This window comes from Trichoplusia ni, chromosome 13 (assembly GCF_003590095.1).
Source record: "Trichoplusia ni isolate ovarian cell line Hi5 chromosome 13, tn1, whole genome shotgun sequence".
Taxonomy (NCBI): domain Eukaryota; kingdom Metazoa; phylum Arthropoda; class Insecta; order Lepidoptera; family Noctuidae; genus Trichoplusia; species Trichoplusia ni.
This window is the reverse complement of record NC_039490.1, coordinates 4,088,935-4,113,319: the sequence shown is the minus strand read 5'-3', so window position 1 is coordinate 4,113,319 and position 24,385 is coordinate 4,088,935. Positions and strand designations below refer to the sequence as shown.

General features: G+C 32.8%; 1 protein-coding gene across 1 annotated transcript in view; it reads right to left on the bottom strand.

Annotated features, from left to right (window-relative positions):
* LOC113500001 (head-specific guanylate cyclase) overlaps positions 1-17,955 on the bottom strand; it is a 79,037-nt gene extending 61,082 nt beyond the window's left edge. Inside the window, exon 1 of the mRNA XM_026880644.1 lies at positions 17,630-17,955. The gene's annotated coding sequence lies outside the window, so the exon portion shown is untranslated. The remainder of the gene's footprint in view (positions 1-17,629) is intronic.
* Positions 17,956-24,385: the final 6,430 nt, after the last annotated feature.

The following is a 24,385-nucleotide window of genomic DNA, read 5'->3' as shown; positions in this document are numbered from 1 at the left end:
AGTTTCAAGTAGTTCCATTCAAAACACTGTTTCGAGGCTAGATTTGCTTTCGAAAATATGTTGTTATTTTAAGCAAAATATTGTCCAAAAACACGTGACAACTGGGTCAAACAATAAATACGAAAACTGACCTATATATGGTTAAAATTCCTAACTTCTAGACCCGACTTTTGATGATGGAGTGTTGTGAATTAAACTTTCACATATATTTGGTCGTAATATTTTACTACTTATTTTCGATAAGCTCTTTTAAGGGAGAGAGAGGCAGTTACAAGCATTGTGTAACGTCTTTTCAGCGTTCAAAAAGGCAATGTCTTTTACTTAGAAAAACCAGTGTTCAACAAGGAGCGACTGGATACTGACTTCCTTATGACAAAGATGGTCACTCATCTATGGACTTAGCGCGACAATCATAGCTAACCTTTTATCGAATCACTATTATGCAGTTATATTAGCGATATATAAAACAAAAATATATTGCTAAAACGATTTCACATCAGATTACCTTCAAAAGTAATTTGACAACGGATGGGTATTAAAGGAAACGGGACGTGACAAAATTGGTATGATCCCGTGATAAGTGTTTTGGGTCACAACAGACGAGGCTTATTATTAGATTAGATGTTAAATTGAGGACTTAGCGAGCTATCTGTTGTTATCGGCGAATATTAATCTGTTTTATTGGGAACACGTTTTTTTGACCTGGATTTGGTAAACCGATTCTTGTACATGTTCCTGTGATATGAGGTCCAAAGCTTGTAGGGATGTTAAAGTTTTGATAAGTTTTATGAGCTGTTCTATATTTTTAAGACACTAGAAATCAGAATCTGGAATTAATTACCTAACAAGTCTACTTGGTAAGACTTGGACGACAATGTAAGGGGTAGAGAAGAAACGGCACCATAAACTTCAAAATAGCATGCATCCTTCTTTGTCTTCTATCCAAATGAGTCTAGGGGGTTAGAATAAATACCAAATACTAAAACCTAAAATAATCCGCAAGTGAATAATCGTGGTAATCTACATTAACATTCTGTCTAACAATGAACCAGTAAGAACAATATAAAAACGAAATAAGCCTCGACTAATAACATAAACTTCTTTCGAGCAGTTTAATAATTCACTTGCGAAATGAACATGAAATATTTCAACTCTTAATATACACCTAGTGTCAAAAACATTTGAGGTCAGTAAGCACAATCGTCTGAATTTCATAATGCAGAAATATTTCGGACGGTGCACAAAGCCAGGTTTTCAAAGCTCTATTTTAAAATACGGGGATTATAAGCTGAAAGTGCCAGAGGTATGAGCGTACGAAAACTTTCAACTTTTCCTTTAAGCATGACAGAATTTATAAGCATTTTGATAGATATTTTAATATTTTTTCGTTTTTAAAATGTGTTGTTTTTTTTTATAAATTGCAGTACTTGCCTTTGTCCTCGTGGAATTACGTAAGTTTTCTAAAATAAAAGTAGCCCTAGTAACTAACTCTAGTAACTCAGCTTTATATCAACTACATGCCAATAATAGTCCCGCCATTTCAGAGATTAGCTGGATCAAACAGATGGAAAAAAGGTATATGTCGCGTTATATTTTAATTTTTATCCGATTCAAAAAGGATTCTTTCAATATTACAAACAAGCATTCCAATTTTATATACGTCTACTTATATATGTGAGCTTATTTTTAATATTAGATGATATAGTGACAACTGTGGTGACCTTCTAATATTTGATACAATCTTTTTTTATCTATAACCATCGCAGGTAAGCATGTGTTTTGAAATTCATGTGCGTATTCACAAGTAATTAACACTTTTTTACCGTGAAGGAAAACATCAGAAGGATATCTCACATTTTTACATCTATTTTTGTGTTAAGCCACGGATGAGACCTTCAGGCACGTAGGCGGTTTGAACTCTGACACCAGGTTGTACATCATACAAAAAGAAAAAAGAAATTAGAGTGTGTGTACGTATGTACACGCGTTACATGTTTTATTTCTTTACCATGTGGAGATAAAATAACTAACATTTAGTTGTGATTAATAAAAAAATAATAATCAAAAAATTTTTGATAACACAGTAAAAATACTAGAATATATGTACAACTTGAACATAGTTATCGATAATATGCCACCTAGAACTAACTCACGATGTAGAATTTCAAGTGTCGGTGGGCGCACGCATTGCAAGAATTCACTTTAATCATCGCAGAAGTATAACTTCAACAAATTAAATTCAAAATCAAAGACATTTAGCTTCCTAATACTCAATTTTAACTTTAAACGAGGACAAACAAAGTCCAAAATCGAATACAAGTGATAACTACCAAAACGTGTCTACATAACAAGGCCGTTATGTGTTCTGTATGATCAAAGTTACAGCAGTTTGCTTTACGACTTTAGTAAACATTCCGTTATTTATCGTGCCATGATTATAGCAAACGTTCCCAGTCAAAAATAACTCTTAACACAAAGTGGTAAAAACGAAAATCCGCTGCACGTATCCCCAATGCATTATCAATAAATTGTTTGCCAATATGAAGATGAGATTTTCCGAGTTGTGGAATATTTATCATTGGCATCTTTGAGCTTTCGTGTTTAACGTGTAAGAAATTCAATAAATATGTTATTATGGTGGTTATTACGTATCTTGCAAAATCAATGCAAGATTTGCGCAATCATCGCTGTCAAAATGAAAATAGGTTGTATGAATTGCTTCCTTATGTCTTTGTATTGTGGCTAAGACTCAATAGTTCTTGCCAAGTGTATTTTTACGCTTTTGTTACAGTTACATCTAGTTTGTTCAGTCAGAATATTAAATTACACATCGTAGCACCGTCAAGCAATTAATGAATTTGACATTTAAAATTGCGCCAAAAATGGTAACTTGCTTTTGGAACATATGCAATACCGCTCATGAGTCTTAAGAAAAATATAACCTCAAAAGTGTGTGATCACTTTTTATTTTTTCGTTTGTTTCCTATTAAGTTTTTTCTTTAGATGTAATACTATAATATGGTATGTAGAAGTTTATAGTACGAAGTATTTCTTTTATATTCCTAACGACCTTTTATTGTAGTTAAGATTTATGATTTAGAAAGTAGTTTTTCTTCACATTGATGTCCGTATTACGTCCATAAAAGACTTTCGGATTAAAAGATAAAAGTATTAGTGATACACTTTCCTTTGCTATTTGGCCTCTTTGATACTTCATAATCCGCTTTTCTTTGGATTTTCTTAGGAAAGATAAATATGATATTTTAACATCGTATTGTGTATTAATAAAACTATTTTTGTTAGGATTTTATCGCGGTTGTTTTTTCGATTTTAGTTCTTGATGCCCCGAATCCTATGGAGGTTTTATATCCACGAGAATACTTGAATGGAATTTCATTGAAGTTTTTTATTCAATCAATATTGTTGTTTTGGTAGAGAAGTTACCAAAAAAATGATAATACGTAAATCAACGAAAATATTATTGTAAGTATTTTTGGTTTTAATTATGCAAGAAAATCAGAACTCTGCTCGAGAATACAACAATATTAAAAACGTTCATTTGTTTTGTAATGCTATGAGATCAGATATGAAATGGTTTATCGATTTGAATCAGTTCAATGGAATTACATTTTTGTAACAATACTTTCAAATAATTTATGAATCAAGTATTCAGTTACAATGCCAAGACGCTACTTTAACAAATCAAATAAAACACATTATTACAGGCTGTATGCCAAAGAATTTGAATATGGTATCCAATACTTTCCTTACAAATCTCGAGAGAATTCGCCGTTTCCAAGGTGACGAGGTATATGAATTTCGAAGGCTTACCGCCATGCCTTAAATCTGAGGGCACGGCAGTGCCCCTGCCAAGTCTCGAGCAAAACGGGCACGGCCGTACCATCTTTTCTCGAAGCGATTCGCGGCTGTTTCGCCCCCCCTGTATCTTCGACGTGGACAAAGCTAGGAGTTTAGCTTTTTCGGGGAATAATAGTAGGCATTAGAACAAGCTTAAGTTCGAAATTACATGCCAATTGAATTAATGGTTTAGGAGTTACGGTCGATCAAAGTTACACCATTTTGTCACTCACTGACTCACTGACAGATCATCAAAAATCTAAGGTACTTCTAGCAGACTTAGAAACTTCAAATTTTCCACCAAGATTGGTCCTTAGCCACATATAAAGGAAAAATTATAAAAACATTAAAAAATAATATGCCATAGAAAACAATTTTATATTTGCGGTTTGGCAAGAACATTATGTATGGATTTTGACTGCATTGTTAACTTTGTTCGTTGTTTAAGTACCTATTCAATTGGATGAATACATACATAGAATAGAAAAGAATAATATAAATGTAATACACAGACTATCATTAATACAAATTAATACATAAAATTCATAATTCATTAAATTAATAAAGCTAAAACTCCATTGTATTGCGATAAATATTGTATGCGCGCTCGATAGATGGCGTTGTACGTGTCTGAATCGCGCTATGGTTTCGTTACAAAGCGCAGTCTAAGTAGTACTTCAGAATAATTCGATAATTTTCATTTGATAGCGCCACCTGTCTATGAAAAACCATTTCGAAACTAAAAAATATTGTAGTGATAATTGATATTCGGAGAACTTTACGTGTTATTTAGTTTAGTTTAGCTATAGTTTGTAAGTTAGTAGATATATATATGCATATATATATAAGTTTAAGCTTGTTTACATTAGAAGTAACGAAGTCTCAGAGAAGAAACAAAAGAGATAGAGATAGAGAATGGGTTCTAAGCAAAGCAGTAGCTGAAGTCCTAGAAATTATGACACCTAAAAAAAAAGAAAGAAATACACTTACAAAAAATAAATGAGATCCCACCAAAAACATTAAATGTAAAAAAATGCCAAGTCTCTCGATGCAGTCTTTCCATCGTAAAAAGTTTTGAGATCTCATAGAAGCCAAGTCCTATTCAAAATATTTTGTAGTTATAAATCAACATTTAGTAATTGTATCAATAGTTTTCTTTATATTATAATTATAGTGACTTGGCAATGAGCACAAATTAAAAGCTGCTTGATGCCTGGAATTATGTGCAAATGTTACTGACGAGACCAGTGATCAGATTATTTGTTATGTGTGAATCATGATGGTCACTACCGACTACATGCTCCAATACAATAATTAAGAATACCTTACGGGCCATCGCTTTATGAAAGTAAATGAATCGAGAGTACACTAAGACTGACTGCCCTTGCCGAAATTCGGTTGGGACGACACGGATAAACCAAAAGAAAATTAATTTTGTGATATTAATGTTTACGCATGCGGTGTGTGTAACTTTCAACTCCTACAAATATGCCGTTTTATTTGTTTCTTCTCGTGCTCATTGCCAAGTCACTATAATTATAATATAAAGAAAACTATTGATACAATTACTAAATGTTGATTTATAACTACAAAATATTTTGAATAGGACTTGGCTTCTATGAGATCTCAAAACTTTTTACGATGGAAAGACTGCATCGAGAGACTTGGCATTTTTTTACATTTAATGTTTTTGGTGGGATTAATATTACACGTATTGCGGGTGATGGAAACGTGACAGCGCTATCACAGCGTAGAGCGCTGACTCTGTCTGGCAACAGTCTTACACAAAAAACTACTAATATAAATCAAGAGAGAAAGTATCGTAATTCTTAGACCTACAGAAATCTTAAATCTAAAATAGCACGTACAACATCAAAACCTTGTTATCTAAAAATAGTTGTTAATATTGTTATTGAGTAAATAAAGGCCAGATAAGTCTGGCAGAAAAGAGGGTAAAGACTTCTGAGTTTCTACGGTTGAGCAAACGCAGTAGGACCTCACAAAGGTTATAAAAAATTAATAAAAAAATTCTTACAACAAAAAAAAATAGTATTATTAGTTTACTTCTTCGTTAATTAATTTACTTGTGAAAATAATAATAATATATATTGTAAAATGGTTTGCAATACGCAGTCACGTTTGCAGCATTTTTTTTCAGTCGTGTACAGTATTTGGCAGTCGTCAATAAATAGCATGACATTTGAATTGTCGTTTCAATCGTAACAAATAAATATCGTTGAATTCCCTAAGTTTAATTTTAGACTTCGGATATATTCGTACTACTTCGTAACTATTCGTATTTTAAAAACGGTCACGAAAATCCCGCATTTTGTTTTCATTGGTCGGTCCGAAAAGATAAAATAGGGTATTTGAAAATGAAAGTGTTATAACTAGGCACCTCATTTCTTGATAACAGCCATCTATTAGCAAAAATGAGGGTATTTTTCGTTTACCCGCGTATAATCGGTTTCGCTCGATGGTCGATTATTGAAATTGTATTTTTGATTTAGTATCCCTTTTAACGAAATCTGTGGTTTTTCGGTAAAGATTCTGGGCACAAAGTTAATGGTATTCACCGCATTAGTTAGCACTAAATTGAGAAAAAAGATCATAATACATTTTAATATAAAACTAGTTTTTCATCGTGCCTCTGCCCGCGTGAACGTAATCGATGTGGTTGATATTATTTTACCTCTAAGTTTATGAAAAACGTAGGTTTTATGAAAAAATAGACTAGCCGTTAAACCGTGTCGCATAACATACAGACGGACAGACAAACAGACACAGTTACTTTTGCGTTCACATTTTGTGTTATGAGCGTTTAGCAACTGAAACACATTCTAATTATTTCCAGTCACGTAAAACATAATTGTAACCCCTGAACTTAATTAACGGTATTGCGACATTGCAGTGAGTGACGTCATCGTTTAATAGAAACTCCTTGCGGCGTGATGACGTCACAACTGTGATGTCCCTGACCTTGAGCCTTTTGCAAGCCCTTTGTTTTTAATTAATATCTATTTATAATACAGTTTTTAATAAGCCAGTTGTGTTGTGTAATACCTAAATCCTAATGTGTAAGTGAGTGAATTTGTTAGTTTGCCTATATCATAATACGCCTCTGATGATAAATCTAAAATCCTAAATTTCTAGACTTTTATTATGTGTCACTTTAAATGTGCTTTCATAAACTTCTTAGATAATATCTTTAGAAGTAAACGATTAGAGTATTAAAGATTTATCTTTTTACCTGGGTTTTTTAATCGAAAACTTAATCAAAATCAAAACCAAACCAAACAACAATTTTGAATGTAAGATCTCCGTTGCATCAAAGAGCCCAGCGCCATCTCTACTCTAACAACCAACAATATCTATTCTCCCGTCACTCCTATATAGTCGACAGTCAAATAAAACCGATTGATTCATCAATAATAGTATCATAACGCTATAATTTTAAGAGGCCATTCGACGGCCTATTTAGTCACACTAATATATTTTTATTGGCGATGAGGTAATATTTATTGGCTGCGATTGGTCTCTCGGACTATTGACTGATTAAATTGTCCCTCACTGATTAAGCGTTGGGCTCGTTTGATTGTGGTTTTTGTTGTTATTTAATTAAAGGGTACATGATTCGAGTGATTGATATGTCATTTTGACTATTTTGGTTGACGAAGTGTTTTGTCTTCTGGAAGAATGATTATTTGAAGACGTTTGACGACGTTACCGATGCCCGTTAAAGTTTTTTTCTAGCAAAAGTTGGGCTCATTTAAATATCTACACTTGGGTAAGTTGATGTTTTTTTTTACTCAAAATAATAATTACCTGTAACTTAAAATGTAATTGTTTTACATTATATATAGGCATACGTCTCTACCTCTTCCGCTCTAGAAGCATAAGTTCCATGTCTACCGATGAGAACCAGAACGCTCGATAGAAAAAAACAACCATATTAGAAACTAATAAAAACTGGAACCAGAACCACACAAACAGAAACAGCTTTTTCGCAAATTATTTAACTTCACCAAATAACAAAGACATATAGTTCCATACCCAATCTACTAATAAACTCACTGAAACATATAACACACAAGCACTCAATTACACACACTCACACCCCTAACCTAGAATGAAACTTTCAGACATTTGCAGTGAAAGTATAACCAAGTGGGTTCACATTGTGTGCCCATACGACCTATTTCCAAAAATAGCTCACTGTCTACCCTCGAAAACTTAGCCCACTGCATCCAGCCTATGTAGGTCGCAATTCGTCTGCCAAAATCAATATTGTATAATATTCCTCAAGTTAAATTGGTGTCTAGTTCACTTGTTCAACAGTTTATTGCAATGATTACGATGGGATTTCGTTTTGATATTAATAATAAAATATATAATAATGAAGGTGTTGGAAATGTGGACGAATTAATACCTAAAGAATTTCAAATAATGTCACATCATTCTTATTTGAGCGAACGAATGTAATAACGCACATTTTACGAGGAATAATATCCGTGAAACTTGAAGTCGTTTTTCTTTACGAATAAATTCATAACCGAATAAGCGTACTAGTAATTGATAACTTAACCCCGTTTATTCTATTTATTATGTGGCGTCTGAATTCCACGGTCTGTTAGACTTATTTTATACAGTCACTTACGTTATACAGCTTTGTGACAGAAAGAAAGATTAATTCCGTTTTTACCCTTTGCTTTCGTATGCAAAGGGTAAAAAGTCTTAATAACAGTATGTACAAACAGATCAACTCTTTCAAAACACTACTTACGTACTACATCATAAAAAGTAAATAAACAAATGAACTATTAACCTAACTTCAAAGCAAGGTCTTATTTCCAGAAGCAACAAATCATTTTCTCTCATAAACCGAACAATACCGAGAAATATCCGAAAATATCCGATGATTTACGGTACACTGAGTCAGTTTTCCACACTTGTGTTTTTAAATTATGTGTTAATGTAGAGTTTGTTTTAAAAGCTTGGTTTTTATTAGACTTTGAAAGGTTTATGCAATATTTGGACGGGGGTATAAAATGGAAACATACACACGTACACAGAAGTAGCACGTTCTTATTTTACACTTGATTTTTCGCGATCATAAGTAATCTACATACAACTTTATTCCCACGTTTTATACACTAATTTTTATTGTTTTAACATTAAACTCATGTCCGTGTAACTTTGTTTTTAAGATTACATTCAAATACACAACACTAATCGCGTATCACATTATAAGGTTTCAAAAACCCTCCCAAACAAAAAGCATTCCAAGAATGCTCCAAAAGGTCATTACGCAATTATACCTGACACAACTCTATTTTACTTGTAGCAACTATAAAAAATAACGGACCATTAACAAATATATCACGTTGGTACAGCCGCCAAAACAATCACATTTTTAAAACTACTTCTAATTAAATGAGTATTGTAATTAAATTTAATATAATAATAGTCTAAAAACCCACGTTTTTTAATGTATATGTAAATTTTATCAAATTCGGTCCAGCCGTTTTATGGTAGTAAATTGCAACGTCATCGGGTTTGAAGCAACCCTGAAAATTTCAGCTTGTCGGGAAGTGCCTCAAAATTTAATAGCAAGCATCCAAGCTGAACGACAAAAAGAACAAACATAAAAACAAGAAAGTGAATTTATAAAAACGTGGCAAAACCTGTATTCAATAAATACCTATGGTTATATTATTCGACTTCTGCTCTTGACTGTACGATCCCGGCAATATTCTCGTCACGTCACTTACAGAGAATGCAGTTTCTCCCGAGGCCGTTTTAATGTCACAAACTGGTCCAAGGTCTTGGAGTCAATAAAGATGAAGATTCCACCGCTGCTACAAGAGTAATCGCTCTTGAAATGTGAATTTGTTTGTTTCTATCTTTGTGTCAAGAAGGTCTGTCTAAAATGTTATAGATTCTGTACTGTAGTATGATATAGTTTCGTTCGTCAAGCTATTTGAAGCTGAGTAAAAACGTTTTTGGGTTACTTAAAAGGGTGTTGAGAGGATTGTTATTTTTTGCAGCAGTTTAAAGCCTCTGCTATAAGGTATAAAGGCTATTTGATCTGAATTGAAACAATACCACAATGCGAACGAATTTCTTGAGACTCAAAAACACAGAGAGACAAAGAACTGATGCCGTTAGGATCCTTTTTAAGGTTTCATACCCAAGGGGTAAAACTTAGCCCTATAATAAAACCCTCACAATCCGTCCACCTATCCGTAGGTCTGCCACTAGGGAGTATCTCACGAATAACCAGAATTTAGGTTTTCACAGATAATAATTATCTGTCGCCGTTATTTCAATAAATAATAATTATTTTAGCCTATATTTACGGGAACGTCAGTGTCGCAAACCCATCTCGTACTTGACCGTGTATTTACATACAAGGCTTGTATAAAACCTAGTTTTATACATCGTCCTTTGAGCACTAGAACATGCAGCCGAGCAAGGCCGTTTCACTTTGCCGCTACCCCTTAACATATTACACTCACTTACACACCCAAGGACTCCATAAATAAGTGAAACTTAATCTCTGTGTCACTTTGTGTTTTGTTACTTTGATGATATAGTATTTTATTTTTAGAATAAATAATTGATATTTTCAGATATGAATGATGTAAGGACAAAACCGGCGGATTTATGATCAATATTTTATGCTTTTGTAGATACCTAAATACTGAACAAATTTTAATGTAATTGGGAAATACCTATAAAAAAACAATACACTGAAATTTCTTTGACATCGACCCACAAAGTAAACGTTAAAACGTTAAGACGTTAAAACCGTTGCTGAAGCTTCAAAATTTTTTGTTTAGGTATTTGTTTGTTAAAGCAACAACAGAAATACCAAGGATATCAATGTTCACCAGATACAGCCTGGTGAGGTGACAGACAAACAATGAAGCGTGATCGGGTTCCGTTTTTACTATTTAGTTACGGTACCCCAAAAAAGCAGGCATTTTTTCTTTGCTTTTATAGTTAGTATCGCGAGGATGATTAATTTTTCGCTAATGCAAGGGTTTACTCACGCTATTTTATCGGAATTGTCCGACTAGTTGCAGAACCAACCATTAATCAAGCGGGCGGGGCCGAAAGTCGATCTGAAACTAGTCGGGCAATCCTGATAAATGCGCTTTAAAAAAACTTGCATCATTTAACATTTTCTTTGGTCTACCTCCGAAGGACTTCATGAAGTCCTCTATTATCGTAACCTACAACTGCACCTTAATTAAAAGTCCCGTATTGCTTTATCTGAAGTAGTTTCGTGGAAAGTCAATTAATTTGCAGTTGGTTGAAAGCGTTAGCTATATTGACACGATTGGCTTCGACATTATGTAGTTTACTGAAAAAACTTAGCTACATTTTATAAACATCTCGGCAATTGGAAAATTTATTTCCATTTTAAATTACGATCGAGGTTGTGCACGAGTTTTTGCTAGCATTTCTTCTGCTTAACTGGTCTTTTTTTTCTTTTTTTGTCATTTAAGAGTATAAATTAGGTGACTATTGTTTTTCACTTAGTTAAGGAAATATTAGCTACTTAAAAAGTGTTTGTGAATAACGATTGTAAGCGTTTAAAATTAGGATTTTCCTTCCCATAATTTCAGATTTCATCGTGTACTCAAAACCAAGTGAAACCTTGAACCTTCTTGTTAACTGGTTATTGTAATAGAAACCTGTTTTTAATTTATCCCGCAAAAATACATTGATCAATTTACAGTGAATGGGGAACATACGCTTGACGTCACGAATGTAGTTCAAATCTATACTAATATATAAAGCTGAAGGGTTTGTTTGTTTGTTTGTTTGAACGCGCTAATCTCAGGAACTAAAAGTACAAATTGAAAAAATATTTTTGTATTGAATAGACCATTCATCGAGGAAGGTTTTAGGCTATATACCATCACACTGCTACTAATAGGAGCGAAGCAACAATGGAAAATGTGTAAAAAAACAGAGCAGGTATAAATCATAACTCATATCTTCTAACCACGCGGACGAAGTCGCGGGCAAGAGCTAGTTAACGAATATTTTCGAACTTCAGTGTATACTCAAAAACAAGTTGTAAAAAAGACTTAAACAATTCAAATCCAATTATTCAAAGGCATAGTAACATCCACTAGTTACCCACTTCAACACTCAAGGTGAAACACTCAAGCTTATAAAATAGCACTTTAAGTACCGCTCCTAAACTACAAATTCCTTTTGTTACCTGTATCAAATACTATATTCTACCACGACACTGGGATATTAATTCACGCAGGTTATTATGTAATAGACGTATTTGAATATGTTATGAGTGTGTGAGTGAGTCATGAGATGGGAATCTTGTTAGAAAGGTTTAATTAAAGTTTGCTGTGGCTAGAATCTGTTGTGTAGGCTGAAATGATTGATTTTCTATTTTTAAGCATGAATTAACAATTTAAATATCCAGACAGATTTTAAGTGAAAATTTTTCATACTATTGCGTAGCGTAGTAGTAATTTTTCATTCTATTCTACGTATTAGTCAAGACCTTCATTTTAATGTTGTTATCGAAATGTTTTTTGACGATGTTCAAAAAATGCTACGGTGTGACCGAACTCGAACAAATGGATTTAAATTTTGATTTTTAACAATTTTATTTAGATTTTACAAATCGCTTAATATTTTTTTACAAAAGATTTTTACTCAGTTTAAATTTGCATTACGTAAAAACAGGCAATTCCATAAAATTTCATACTTTTTATCACAAACTACAAGTACAAGACACCTAATTACAAAATATTATCACAAACATCATCTTTTGTTGAATAATTAACACATTTCTGAGAGCGAACACAGCTGGAGGCACGTGAGTACTTATGAAATATGCTGTTAATAAAACAGTAAAGGTTACACAGAGCATTATTAATGTAAAAAGGCTAGGTAGGTAATTGTTTTAGTGTATACATCTTGAGAAGTATGTGACCTAGTTACAACGCAAAAAAATAAAAACTTTCTTTTGTTTTAGCGCGACACTGCGAGTTATCGGTATGAAATGTGATGTTCTTCGGGAACGGTTTGTGTGATATCTCATACATGAAAATTGGTTTACGCGTTCAGAAGTTAAGAAATCAAATCGATTGTCAAATAAGTTGTGCAAGACACTTACTCTCAATCTCCTTTTCTTTGCTGTAAAGAAAGGCTGACTGAATTTCGAGTTTTAGTAGTAACTCATGATGGTGTAAAAATATCCTAAAATTCCATTTCGAACCGGAAATAACATAATTCCAAAAAAAATGTCGCTCCTCAGATTTATAATCGTAATATATATAGAATCTATGTTTTTTTGTTATTACTTCAACACAAATACATTATCTGTGAAAATTTAAACTGTCTAGCTATGAGTTTCATCACATACAGCGACCGCCGAAATAGAATTGCGTTTTTTCATCATCATTAATTTCCCATTCAACTCCGATTTCTACTCAAAATTTGTTCCTGAAAAATGAAAACTAGACTCTTTTAGACGGTTGCTGGATCAGCTGTCAGCAGCGAGGCGTTGCAATCGGCGCTACGTGATAACTCCAGTCATTTGGATAGCGACACTACTTTTAAATCGTAAATGTTAAAGGAAAAGACGAGTTCAATATTTCATTTTTCGGAGGAAAATATCCTGTTTTTAAAGGAGAGAGGTTTATATTTTGAATAAAAATAGTTTAGCTTAAGAGGTTTGAAAGTGTTTTCCTGTTTTCCATAAGTACTTGACGTAAAAATTTAAGTTAGTTAATGTGTTTTCATTTCTCATATCTATCATTTATGTATCGTCCATTAATATACTATCGATTTAATTAATATAATATTTTGTTTGGCAAATATTCTATGACTAACGATAAATTCTATATTTGACTCTATACCCGTTTTTGTTTCTTGGCGTCGCGTTTTATTAAATTATCAAATGCTCATAAAATGAATCAATAGGATTAGTATTTTTATTTTATGAAATTAATAAAAGCTTAAGAACTTGAAAAAGAAGAAGAAATGTATGAAAGAGGGGCTAGTGACGTCACTTGTTGGTAATGTGAAGTGTAATGAGAAGTCACATCACACGACATTTTGACTTACTATATCATCTCCAATTGTTGGTTGAGCGATAAAAGAAAAATACTTATTCCACGATATAGTATTATACCAGTATTATATAAATAGAAGGGTGGCTCGCGTTAATTGAAACCGATTACATTTGCAACAAAGTTCGCCATAAATTGATCGTCCGTGTTTCGACCCGACTGAGCGGAATCCGGGTATCGGGTTCAATTTCCAATCTTTGTATATTAATACGCGTGAAATACTTTGAGGGACTTATTGTTTTCTTAGAAATATTTATTTTTGAGAATTAAATTTTATACATTTTTTTAAGAATATATTTAGTCTGACCAAAACATGTTTAAGGTTTCTTTTATTTTAATTCGGGTCTTCGCTAACTGCCAACTTAGGAATTGACGTTGTTGTTGGGCACAGACTAAAACAATTTTCTTCAACTACGAATTAGTTATGACCCATATTATTTTGACTTTTATCTAACTAATCGTCCGATCATAGTTATATCTTAGAATATTTAACGAGAACATAAATAAAACTAACTCTATACTAGCATAAGAACAGGCTAAAAGGAAAACGTATTTTAACTTGCTCGATTGTTATTTTTAGCATTTGTAATTATCACGTTTCTTGTAATATAGACTGTTGATGGACGGACGGACAGATAAGCAGACATAATCTTCCGTCCGGCTTTCGTTAGTTTCGCTGTTTTCCCCTTTGGTACGGAACCCTTAACACAACCCAGCGCACCAATTTTTTATCAACAAACTCTTCTATAGAGAATCCAGTTTCTTTGTTTCAAAACAAAACGCCATTTACGTGGTATTCTCATGTCTTTCAACGGCAATAAAACGCGAAGTTGACCAAATGTTACTTGAAGTGTAGCCAAGACCACGAGATATGGCTTCTGTTTCGCCTTGACCTAATGTATACGTTACTTGACACACCAACCGAAATGCAACTTATTTTATTGCTTCTCTACTTCAATAAAATTATATATTCACTTTTATTTTGTACCGATTTTCTTTGATGCTTGATTTCGATTCTTTAAATAAATCTATTGATTGTTTATGCTATTCCATTAATACGTTACATAGCGTTAATTGTAATAATAAAAAAACGTATCGATGTGTTAAAGTGCACCTAGTCATTAAATCAGATCTAAAAATAAATAACAATTTTCATAAATCCCTTTTTTGGAATTGCGGGTAATTTATTTAGTTACTCTTAGCCATAGACCGAAACAATCAGAAGGAGAAAAGGCCTTTGACTTGCAGTCATAGAAAACAATACATAATTAATTGGTAAGCTTATTCTATTTAAAACAAAAAACGGAATTGTATGTGTGTACGGTAAGGGGCTGTTGTTCAGGTCTAAAAAAAATGTTTATTTGTTATTACATCGAAGCATAATAATTCGTGTTTGGTTTAGTATCTAAACTGTACAGAATAATGAGTATAATTTAATTAGAGAATAATAAGGAACATGATATATGTATCAAAGTAGGATGTATGGAAAGTTTATATTAATTAAGTTATATTAGAATGTACGTCTCAATTTCAAAGTTAGACAAAGTGTTGATGGAGCCTCGAGCTGTTCACATAATAGGCGCCTTCGGATATTATTAGAGATATGTTATTCAAAAACGTGTCCAAATTTAATAGGTTTTCGAAAGCTACTCTTTTGACGACAAAAGTAGAGCTGTCTAGGAATTAAGACACCTTTTAAACACTACACGTATCTTAAAGAACCTCTACATATTTCATATTTTTATAGAAATCCCATATTCCCAGAAAATTCTATATTTATTTAGTTACCATAAAACAGAATAACTAATTTCTAAATCACGTTTTTACTACTTAAAATGTTCCACGTGTAAAAAGTTTTTGAAATTGTTGGCATTGAATGTAATAGTTTCCTCATTTCGAAAAAGGAAAACTGTTTGTGTTTTTCTTTTGTCTTTAAAATAGAACACTTCTTGCGACATGTTTTGCTGAATTTTGTATATACGGAACTATAATAATGTCTGTTGACTTAAGTGTACTTAAATGACACTTAAGTCAACAGACAAATAATAATTTTTTAGAGATGGTATATAAATGCCTCTTTTTTTGTACATAAAAATCATGTACTTTCCATTCTTTCTCATTCCTTTTCTTTAGAGTTCCTATTATTTAAAGATTAGAAACTACTCATCATCAGCAAAGCCTTTTCTTAACTATGTCTGATTATAGTTAAACCGGATGCAACTAAGTGCCAGTATTTATCAAGTGTGTACCAAGGATCGACCGCCTATTTGACCCCCTAAACTCAGTTTTCATATATGTATACATATAGTCGGAACCAAGAATTTAAAATGGTGACCCATCCACGTCCGTGCATGGGTGACCAGTTATGTAATTTTTTCATCATCTCAACCATAGCAAGCATCGCTTAACCTCCTTATCAATTTGTGCAGTTGTAGCTTCTCAAGCTACTCAATAGAAACTACTTCTCTACTAAGACAAAGAAAACAGTCATTTTATTCCGATAGATAAAATTCAACACAGATTAAAGTTTTTTTGTTGCAAATGGTAACAATAGCTAGCTACTCATATATAACTACTTAAATAATTATAGCGTAACACATTTAACATTCTTATTTAATAATAAATGTATTACATTTTCCTGCTGCAATGGCTAAATTGTATCATACATTGAACACTTGAACTCTGCCTTTGTGTATTTCCTTATATTAATGAACACCAAGCCATTACTTCATAACTATAACAATTTAGTTGTTTAATTTGTAGATACAAAATGTAGAGACAAAGTATATTCTTTATACATCGTGTTTCAACGAATACCCGATAAATTTTAGGGACCCGTTTTGGACGTACGATTTTTGATTTTTGCGTTTGATTTTTTTTCGAGACAATGGTTAAACAATTACAGATTTTTTTGTGAATACTTATTTTTAGGTATTTTTTTTTGAGTTTTCCCAAATAATGGCATTAATTTCCTTATTACTAATTGCACTGTAATATCCTTAACTATCTTGTATTATTTCCTTATATCTATCTATACGAAAATGTGAAACAAAAGAAAATAATGGACTAAGATTTTATTCACTTCATTATCCGTTTTGTTTCAAGTGAAAATTTAGATTTTTATTCAGGTCAAAGCAAATTCCATATAGTTATGTCAGTATTGTTAAAGATTTCATTGGAATAACGTTTCTGTTTCAACTAATTTAAATTTACCGAAAAAATAAATGTAATTTAAATTATTTTATCGTTAACGTGAATATGAAAATCAATAAGTATATTTCACAAGCAAATATTCCTTTAAGTTGAATAAAATCTAACAAAAAATATATGGTACTGTATCGTTATCCAATACATTTACTGCACGTGTATTAAAAGTACAGTAATATTAGCCGTACTGTACTATCATATTGATAAAAATAATTAAAACGAATATTACTATTCCTAATTTATCACCATATCCTTATTTTTTTTAATCAACCAATTCTACAAATTTCAAACAAATACTCGCACATTCAAACTCGATTCATTAATTAAAAACTTAAATTAAGTATTCATTTAATCAACTGAATATCAAATAAACTCCTCAAAGTAACTTTGAGAAAACCTGACAAACGAAAGTAAATAATTAATCCAATTTAAAACTAGGTACGAACCTTAACAGCAAATTTACGAAGCCACACAAATTAAAAAATATCTATAGTCACCTATAAACACAACACTAAAAAAAAATAGGAATTGAGGAATATGACACTACACGAATATTTACACAGATGATATAATATTTAGTGCACGATCGGGGGATTCGTAGCCGCGGGGACGTAGAGTCGGTAGAGAGGTCTACGCGGCACTGCTGCTACGACGGACTATGAATACCTACGTGCGATGTGCGCAAGTTTAGGCTCGGTGCAAACTGTGAGACTCGGGGTTTGTTTAGCGTTTTGTCGTAGAGAAAATTTTAGTTTCGGACTTTATTTGTTTTTTTTTTATTATTGTGTTTTTATTTGTTCTTTATGAAACTTTTTAATTTAAACTGAAAAGCTTGATGAAAACCAGTAAATACGTACATTAGAACTTTTTTTAATTACGTTCGCTTTAGTTATTGGTGGTTTTAAATAGTTTCGTTGCAGTTTGTGATTACGAAGTTAATTTAAATGTATTATTTTATATAGTCTTAATCCGCATTCAAGCTATTTCGATGTAAAAAAAATATTCAGTTTCAAATTTCAATACGCCCATCTCAAAACGCCCAAGCCGTATCGCAAAATTTCTCATATTGCAATTGTTATTTAACAGTTCTATACTTTTTAATAAAGCCTTTTTTATATCCCACTGCTGGGCAAAGGCTTTCCCTTTTTCTTCCAAACCTCTCTATCATTTGCGATTTCTGGGCACGTCGGCCCGCATATTTGACATATACTGCGTTTTTAATAAAATGTCGTAAGTCGCAGTTTATTAAGTGAATGCAGCATCTTTCCTTAACTAATCCACTCTGAGTTAGAGTCACTGTTAGCAGAGTTGTGGGCGAACTCTATTTATATGTTATGTATATTTATAATCATATGTATGTATGCGGAAGTTTGTATTTGTGTTTCATGATAAGCACGTGTAACTAAGGTTGAGGCTGAAAATGTTAATGATAGTAATGAATGTTATTTAGTATATTAAAATTTATGAATTAGCTATTCAAAACAGTTTTGGCTATGAACTATAAAATATTATAATGAATATTCATATTAGGATACTAGCTGTTGCTTGCGACTTCAACCCCGTGGGTAGAAGATATAAGTTATGATTTATACCTGCCCTGTTTTTTTTCACATTTTCCATTGTATCTTCGCTCCTATTAGTCGCAGCGTGATAGTTTATAGCCTAAAGCCTTCCTCGATGAATGGTCTATTCAACACAGAATAATTTTTGAATTTGGGTCAGTAGTTCCTGAGATTAGCGCGTTCAAACAAACAAACAAATAAGCAATCAAACAAACTCTTCAGCTTTATATATTAGTATAGATAATATCGAAAAGTAAGTTAAAATCTGTTTCACATGTTAACAATGATCTGAACCAACTGAAAAGAGGAGGCGGTTTTCAATTCGTTTGTGTTTTGTTTTTTTTTAATATTCTTGTTTTCATAGAGCTTCTTACTTGATAAACCGGTTTTGTTGAATATTTTTTCATTTACAATAAAATTTCGCCAAGTTTGTCTAAGTAGTTTTTTTATTCTATTTCGGCGTCTGTTTTTTTTTTGTTAAAACAATAATATTATTATATTATCGAAACTCGTTTATTAGTAACACACAATATAGCATCAAATCGTTCTCCTACAATAGTTCCTAATAAATACACAATCATTCAATTGGTTTCCTGACCAACATTCAGAATAATCAAATTCATTCTAGTTCCAGTTTAGTTCTTGTCTTTGACCTTTACCTAACAATGTCTACACCCCAATCGTATCTACAAAACTAAACCGTCGACTTAAAGTCGCACCCCACCCGAGATTGTTTCCTTGCGTGTACATAAAACAACTTAATCTTGAATTCGTTCTCAACAAATGGTTACTGGTTTTATCAAGATTCTAGACAAAATTATTGACTATATATAACTATGATAATGATCTTATATACACAAAGACATAGTCTTTGATAAATAACTCGGTAATAGCTGCTTTTTTCGGTAACTTTCCCTTCATTTGATGTTAATTTATCAATATTGGTACTTTTTTTCCGTACTTATATCAGTAGAATTGTAGTATTCAACAACAGGTTCTAAAAAAGCTAAAGAAATCTCATCCGTCAAACTAATGACAGTACGTATGGTTGCTTAACCTCGATTAAAAAAAAAAATATTTCTTATTTTAGAGGCAACAGAAACAAATCATCTGCGATCCGTCTAACTGTAACGGTTTACGGTACATAACCTAGTAACAGACAGACAAACCGCAGAACGTTAGTAATGATTTTGCCCTTTAAAGACGAAATCTAAAAAACAACATTTTCTTCAACAACGTGGACAAACCCGCGCGCAATAACAGATATATTTATAAACATTTACCACGACACTGAAGACGAATGATACTAAATGCGTGGGATCCAAACATACATCATATATCTAATTTACATAACATAAACTCTAAAAACCGTAAATGATTTACGGTCGTCGTAAATTCTCCAAAATGGTGGAAAACGCATTTGCGGAACACACGAGTTTGAATTAGGGAGCGATGAAAGTAATTAAGCGTTCACTTTGCTTAACGCGGAAACTCAAAGAAATAACTGTCTTGTATCTTGGTTAATAAAGGCTTAATATAATAAACAAGCGAGACACCGATATTGTGTAGACACCGATGTATAATGCGTACTCTGTCTTACACAGCTGCAACTGACTTGATAATTGGTTGGTAACAGATGGTACTTAGTCCAATGGATGTTTGTTTAATTTGATTTTTTGATATAAATTTATTTTTTGTGGTTTATTCAATTATGTTTCGGTTTCGGGTATCGTACACAAAGGGTAAAATTTTTAATTTTGAATTATTTGAAATTACTGAGACACCGCTGTCTTTTTATCCGTCAGCAGGTTGTATCTCATGAACCGTTATATAGACAGGATAGAAATATTTGTTGCTGCTTTAAATACAGATTAAAGGTAGGCAACAAATTCGCGTGTAACCATCATTTTATTCTTTATTTAGTCCAGCATTTACCAAGCTATATTGATTGTCCTTATTCTATCTTAGACCAAGAAAAAAATACGTGGTTCACGGTTTGGAAACTCTTACAGATAAAAGAAAAAATTTCAAGTAACCATAAACAAAAAGGTATATAAACAATAAAACCTTTATCGTTTCATTACATCCCATTATTAACAGAACTTCAATAAGCACTGGTCGAGAATTTAACTGAATATGTATTAAGCTTAACCCTTTCAGAGCAATCGAAAGCACGTAATAAGGGGTTGCCAATATATCGAGGAAATTATACCGGCGATCTTTCACGCCGACGTGATCTGGGGTCCACAAGGTGACTTGATTATACGCCCACGATCCTTTGAAGCGCTCGTGGCTAAGCTATGACTGCACAAGTTGTTCGATCACAGGTTAAGCAAAGCTTGACGCGGTTGGTCCGTGGATGGAACGTGGATGGAAAGAACTCGTGGAAGTAACGAGTTCTTTCGTGTTTCGGAAGGGACGTTAAATTTTGGGTCCCGTCTGTTATAAATAAACCTTTGACAGTGACAGTGAAAATATTCAGTTACAAATAACTGAGATTGAAAATTGATGAACAGTTTTTTTTTCAACGTTTGCTTTTTGTTATTCATTATAATATTTCACAACTTTTTACACAACGCCATCTAGTCTCAAACTAAGCAAAGCTTGTATTATTAGTACGAGACCGACTCATAATACAGTCGCAGACAAACATAATATAAATAAATTAAACCCGGACACAAAACAAATGATCGTGTACCTCGATCACACAAAATATGTCGTGGGAGGGAATCGAACCCACGACCTCCGGTATTCCAGTCAGATTAGCAGCCAGAGCCATTAACCACTAAACGAACTGGCCAAATAATGTCATTGCAACTAAAGATTCTATGCGAATGCAATTTCCGTATTTGTATAACCGACGCGTAATATGATAACCTATCTGTAACCGTCATTGTACGCCGCTTTGGTACATCAAGGCCAGACTTTGGCGTATCAAATAAAGGCGTCAACAACTGAATAAGGTAATCGAAGAGATTTTATCAGTATGGTATCAGGCAAGTCCATATCAGGACCTAGGAATCCTGACACGTCTTAAAGCAATGTTATTGCATTTGTAGAAGCAAGACAGCAAATTACACGAAATAGAGCTTTGTCTCTCTTTCACTACTTCAATAATGTATACTCTATCCTACTTAATATTATTAACGCGAAAGTTTGTATGTATGGATGTTTGTTCCTCTCTAACGCAAAAGCCACTGAACGGATCTAGACGAAACTTGGTACACATATAGTTTATAGCCAAGATTAATACATAGAATACTTTTTATCTTGATTTTATGTTCCTGAGGAATCATTTTCATATTTTTTGTAAGGCTTGGTTTTGGTTGTGATTGATTTAAAAAATTCCTTCTTTATCTTCGTCATATCATATCCACCTGGGCAATACCTAGTATTACTTTTAAATACTTGCTGCTTTAATCGTATTACACCTAGAACAAAAACAAAAGGACCGATTTTTTATCACAACAATAGGGTTTAAACAAAGAACAGCTACCTTTTAATACAATATCGCTAATTATACAAACTCGTGGAAACTAGACCCATTGTGACTCATAAGTATTTAGTAATCTAGGTTCTATTATTAGCACCTCCTCAGATATTTGCTAAGGTTTTCCTCGTTGATATTTCGGACCTTACAGACAAATGAAACAAGGAAAGAAACATGACATTTATTGTAGTTTGAAGGACTATGCTATTAGAGAATTCCTTTCTCATTTGAAAAGATTATATGGATAAAGTGCTGTTGTTAAGCAAATTGACCTACTGTTGTGGGTGATGGCGAGTATTGTACCAAAATCCTTATTGCAACTGGTTGATTAGTAGGTTTTTGGGTTTCCAACAGGTCTGTTTGCTTGTCTGTCATCAGGCTATATCTAATGACCTGTAATAGCTAGCTATTACAACTGCAACTGTTATAGCGGTAATAGAAATACATTATCAGCTAAAATTTCAACTACCTAAGTTCACACTTGATTGTTTTTACGATTTAAGAAATACATTAGAAACAGATAAACATACAATGGAACCTTGGTAACAGGTTTCCGGTTTTGCCCTTGGGATACAGAACCCTATAAAAATTGTGTAAATATATTTTCTATGAAAATGATATTTATTACCTACCCCACAAGCAACATTTAAAATATTGTTTTTTATTTCTATGCTTTTAATATATGAAGGTGAAGAGTTTGTTTTTTTGAACGCGCTAATTTCAGGAACTACTGGTTCAAATTGAAAAATTCTTTTGTGTTCAATAGACCATTCATCGAGGAAGGTATCAGGCTATATTTCATCACGCTGCAACGAATAAGAACGGAGATACAATGGCAAAATGTGGCAAAAACGGGGAAAAGTATTCATTTTCGAGGTGTTCATTCAAAAATTCCTAACTTATATCTTTAACCACGCGAACGAAGTCGCAGGCAACAGCTAGTCTCTGATATCAGGCTTGTTTACTATCAGAAGTAACTACATAATATACACTTAAGACACACTTCTTCAAAAAATACCAAACTGTCACTATTATCACTTGTCTCTTGACTAACTCGACTCTACTTTTACTGTACTTTACTTACAATAATTAAGAACTATCCTCAGTACTCAAGGTAAATTTATATTTTAATTAAATTTTACCACTTTATCATAATGTTTTTTAGTTCGCTTTATTATTTAGCCAGTGTCAATCACTAGAATCAATTTTATTCTTTGTCTGACAATTAGGTGTTGATTTTAAATAGCTTTAGATTGAAATTTTTCATAGACATATCTAATGTAGGTATCTTATCTCCCTATAAAAATAAATAGTAGAAGATATACTATATTATTTTTGCTATATAAAATTTATACGATGAAATCCTCATATACGCGAATCGCACTTGGCCCGGTTTTCCGGTTTAAAAACAAGGTTTACAGTATTGGCATGCTTGAAACTTTCAGTACTCAACTTTAAGTACAAACTAAAATAAAACGCTTCAGTTAAGGTACTAGCTTCAAGGAAACTCTTGCGGTAACTCTCCAGTTATTTTAAACTGTAATGCGTTTGTAGGAGAAATGCTTTGAGTGTAAAAATGGGAAGCTACGAAGTTTTAGACTCAATATTATGTTTTTTTTCTTTTGACTATTATGTGCCAGTTTCCTTTGAGTAAAGTTTCGTTTTATCGGTGTTTTAAATTTCGATATATTTTATTCGAAGTTATAGCGTGTTTTGCACAGTATAGGTCGATAAACACCCTGTATATGTATGAGATGTACAGGGCATCTTCGAAAACCGCTATTTTACACAGTCAGTATGTTTACGCCTAGTCTTAATATTGGAAAAAAAAAACAGTACGATTACAAAGACTGCACGGATAGCCGAGAGGTTGAGGTCACCACGCCAAAACCCACAAGGACAAGCATTTGTGTGATCCACGAATGCTCGTTCTGAGTCTGGGTGACTTTGTGCATGTGAGTTGTGTATTTGTAAACCCCCCGCGATACATGGATTGAATTCCTTAGTGCAGGAGTCGATTTTTTTTAAAGAAAAGAGGTAAGATAAATTAAGCAAGAATATTTTCTACAGTTTCTGAGGCATCATTTCGTTTAAGTTTTTTCATACCTCAAAAAGGTACATAATAATGAGGACCTCGACTAGACATTTCA